The sequence below is a fragment of the Drosophila tropicalis genome, unplaced genomic scaffold (genome assembly GCF_018151085.1).
Source record: "Drosophila tropicalis isolate 14030-0801.00 unplaced genomic scaffold, ASM1815108v1 contig_483, whole genome shotgun sequence".
Classification (NCBI taxonomy): Eukaryota; Metazoa; Arthropoda; class Insecta; order Diptera; family Drosophilidae; genus Drosophila; species Drosophila tropicalis.
Window position 1 is genome coordinate 76,102 of NW_027172951.1, and position 4,634 is coordinate 80,735.

A 4,634-nucleotide genomic window follows, 5' to 3' on the forward strand; every position below is an offset into this window, starting at 1 on the left:
AGTCTATGTCCGATCAACCTATAAAAATGGCCAAATTTCGGTCAGATTGTTGTGCGCCAAGTCGAGAGTGGCTCCCCTGGAAAAACAGACACTGCCCCGGCTGGAACTATGTGCAACTGTACTTGGAGCTGAACTCACGGATAGAGTTCGACATGACCTCCAATTAGGATCAGAAAGTGTAAAATCATTTCTCTGGTCAGACTCCACAGTAGTACTCTCGTGGATTAATTCACGGGCATCACATTTCCACACGTTTGTGGCTAATCGATTGACAAAAATACACGCAGTATCACATCCAAGGCAATGGCGTCATGTGTCATCATCGCTCAACGCAGCTGATGTTCTGTCTCGAGGCATATCAGCAGGTCAGCTTAGCACACATACATTATGGTTGTATGGACCACTAATTTTGCATCGACCACAACGTGGCTGGCCAGCACCATTTAAGCCTACAGAGCATCCGATGGACACCGCTGAGAAGAAAACCAAGGTATTCAGCATGGTGACTGCCACGGCAAACAACAAGAGTGAATGGATATATACGGTAAATCACAAAAATTCGTTTTACCGGCTACAGCGAATAGTGGCGTATGTGCTACGGTTTTGTCACAAGCAGAACAGGAAACCAACGGCTCAGTTAGAGTTGGAAGAGTTAGACCAAGCACGGAGAGTGATCATTAAGCAAATTCAAGAAACAGGATTTGCATATGAATTACGGCACTTAAAGAAACGACCTGATCAACCGCTAGATCGCAAAAGCACGATGGCAACATTGCCACTAATACTGGATGAAGATTCAATGATACGAGTAGCAACTAGGCTACAACAAGCACCTGTATCAACGGAAACAAGGAATCCATATCTCTTGCCGTATAATGATCCGGTGGTAAAAATGATGCTACGGAAACTTCATGAAGATAATCTTCATTGTGGACATGAGGCACTACGCGGAATAGCTCGGCAACAGTACCACATCATTAAGGTGAAACCGATGGTCCGGAATGTGATTCAGGGCTGCGTAGTATGCACCAAGTACCGGCCTCAGTTCTTTAAACAAGTCATGGGCGACTTACCTGAGCATCGGGTATCTCAGAATAGACCCTTTCTCAATGCCGGAGTAGACTATTGTGGACCATTCTGGATCCACCATAAGGTTCGAGGAAAACGTCCCGACAAAGCCTACATTGCAGTATTTGTATGCTTTGCAACCAAGGCAGTTCACTTGGAGTTGGTCGGAGACCTTTCCACCTCTTCATTTGTGGGCGCGCTTCAGCGCTTTATTGGGCGCAGAGGAAGATGCCAGACATTATACTGCGATAATGCAACAAACTTTGTTGGAGCAAACAACCAACTTAAGGAACTGACCGATACAATACACTTAGAAGCGGCAGCAGGTAGTATCAAGGAATTTTGCAATCAAAAAGGAGTGCAATTTAAGTTCATACCACCACGGTCTCCACATTTCGGAGGATTATGGGAAGCTGCGGTTAAGTCCGCTAAGCATTTACTGTTGAAAAACGTATCGACAGCAAACTTAACGTTCGAACAACTGTCTACCATCATTGTCAATGTTGAAGCAGTGCTGAACTCTCGTCCGTTAACGCCAAACTCAGACGATCCCAACGACTTAACAGCTCTAACCCCTGCCACCTATTGATCGGAGATCTATTAGTAGCCCAACCAGATGCTCCCCTGGAAAAACAGACACTGCCCCGGCTGGAACTATGTGCAACTGTACTTGGAGCTGAACTCACGGATAGAGTTCGACATGACCTCCAATTAGGATCAGAAAGTGTAAAATCATTTCTCTGGTCAGACTCCACAGTAGTACTCTCGTGGATTAATTCACGGGCATCACATTTCCACACGTTTGTGGCTAATCAGTTGACAAAAATACACGCAGTATCATATCCAAGGCAATGGCGTCATGTGTCATCATCGCTCAACGCAGCTGATGTTCTGTCTCGAGGCATATCAGCAGTTCAGCTTAGCACACATACATTATGGTTGTATGAACCTCTATTTTTGCATGGACCACAACGTGGCTGGCCACCGCTGAGAAGAAAACAAAGGTATTCAGCATGGTGACTGCCACGGCAAACAACAAGAGTGAATGGATATATGCGGTAAGTCACAGAAATTCATTTTACCGGCTACAGAGAATAGTGGCGTATGTGCTATGGTTTTGTCACAAGCAGAACAGGAAACCAACGGCTCAGTTAGAGTTGGAAGAGTTGGACCAAGCACGGAGAGTGATCATTAAGCAAATTCAAGAAACAGTATTTGCACATGAATTACGGCACTTAAAGAAACGACCTGATCAACCGCTAGATCGCAAAAGCACGGTGGCAACATTGCCACTAATACTGGATGAACATTCAATCATACGTGTAGCAACTCGGCTGCAACAAGCACTAGTATCAACGGAAACAAGGAATCCATATCTCTTGCCGTATACTGATCCGGTGGTAAAAATGATACTACGGAAGAGAATCTTCATTGTGGATATGGCACTACGCGGAATAGCTCGGCAACAGTACCACATCATTAAAGTAAAACCGATGGTCCGGAATGTGATCCAGGGCTGCGTGTATGCACCAAGTACCGTCCTCAGTTCGACAGTACACTTGGAGTTGGTCGGAGACCTGTCCACGGTCTCCACATTTCGGAGGATTATGGGAAGCTGCGGTAAAGTCCGCTAAGCATTTACTGTTGAAAAACGTATCGACAGCAAACTTAACGTTTGAACAACTGTCTACCATAATTGTCAATGTAGAAGCAGTGCTGTCCGTCAACGCCAAACTCAGACGATCCCAACGACGTGACAGCTCTAACCCCAGGCCATTTATTGATCGAAGAACCATTAGTAGCCCAACCAGATGCAGAGCCAGTAACACAGCGATCGATTCCAGAACAGTGGGAATTAGTACAACGGCTTAAGCATACATTCTGGACACAATGGTCTCAAGAGTAACTACAAGAATTGCAGGGTACACCCAAGTGGAAAAAACCATATAACAATGTCAAAGAAGGCATGATGGTAATTCTAAATGAGGATAATGTGCCAATTTTGCAATGGCCAATTGGACGAATTGTTAAATTATATCCAGGCCTGGATGGATACGTGGACGTTAAAACAGCCAGAGGCACCTTCAAGCGGGCTATCCATAAATTGGCTCCCATGCAGAGACAAAAAGACGTTTGTCGATCGGTCTGCCACCGTTGGCAATGACGATCTGCCTAATGCTGTTGTTACTTCTTATAGCATTTGCTCAAAGAACTATTAAACCTCGATTCAACCCCAAACCAGGCATATACTATGAAAGTATTGGCACAGGAAGGATGGCAACGTCTGACTGGACTATTGTGGCATTTTACGATTTCGAACCATTTTGGGCTGACCTGAAGACATTTTCAGACGGAGTAGTAAAGGTTGGAGAAATATGCGTGTTAATGAATGTTCCAGAGGCATGCACCGCAATGAAGAGGCACTTCGAGCATGTCAACTCAGAGCTACGGACATTAAATGATCTCCTTCACATAGAACTCCAACGACGATCGCCTTTAGATATAATTGGGAACATTGCGAACGGCTTATTTGGTGTGCTGGACTCCAAGTATGCAACAGAGATGTCAGGCACCATACGAAAAGTTAAATCAAATGAAGATTACTTATTGAACTTGCTGCAAAATCAGACATCTGTACTTGATTTAACGATAAATATCATTAAGCGTGACGAAGCCACGATTGAAAATCAGATGAAACTAATGGAACAACAAATGAACGACATGACCAAGGTCCAGGACAATGCGGTAAAGGCATTGCAATGGTATATCACGCTAACTACTCAGATGACAGTGACTGAAGGGAATTTGCAACGAATTCAAACCGAAATTTCCCGAGTATTTACAGATGCCCATCATAGCATAATAAGCTCGTTACTACTATCACCAGGCCAGCTTCGGGAACATCTGAACCAACTAAAGAGACATCTTCCGTTTAGTTTGGATTTGCCAGTTCCAGATAATGACGTCTTGCAATTATATGGCTTAATGAAGGCACAATCGCAAACAATCATGTAATATTTAAGGTCACATTTCCATTAGAGGAAACGCAGGCAGTGCAACTGTATAACCTGGTACCCATTCCAGCAACTGGAACACATGGGATTGTAATCATGAGTATTAAAATTCCCATCATTGCTGTCAACAAGGAACAGAATCAATACATTGGGCTCTTAAGAGCCGATTTGGAACAATTCCATCAGCCCAACAACGAGCAATATATTTGTTTTGATAAACAAACGACGTTTACGGCTAATAGCAACTGTGAGTTCCAGCTATTCAAAAATACAAAATCATCAACTTGTCAAATACAACACACAAACAGGTCATTCGTGTGATACGACATGTATCACAAAAATCAGTGGATTTTTGCCACCACTAGACCAATTTAACTCCCAGTGACCTGTGACTATCGTAATAAACAAAGTGTCACATTAAGAAGACTGAATTGTTAACTCTAGACCCGACGTGCACAGCAAGGAGTTCTGCTATACGAATAACAGGTCACCGTATACCGCCAACAACAAAATTCACAAAGATGCAGCTAAGCTACGACGAACTAAGCAACA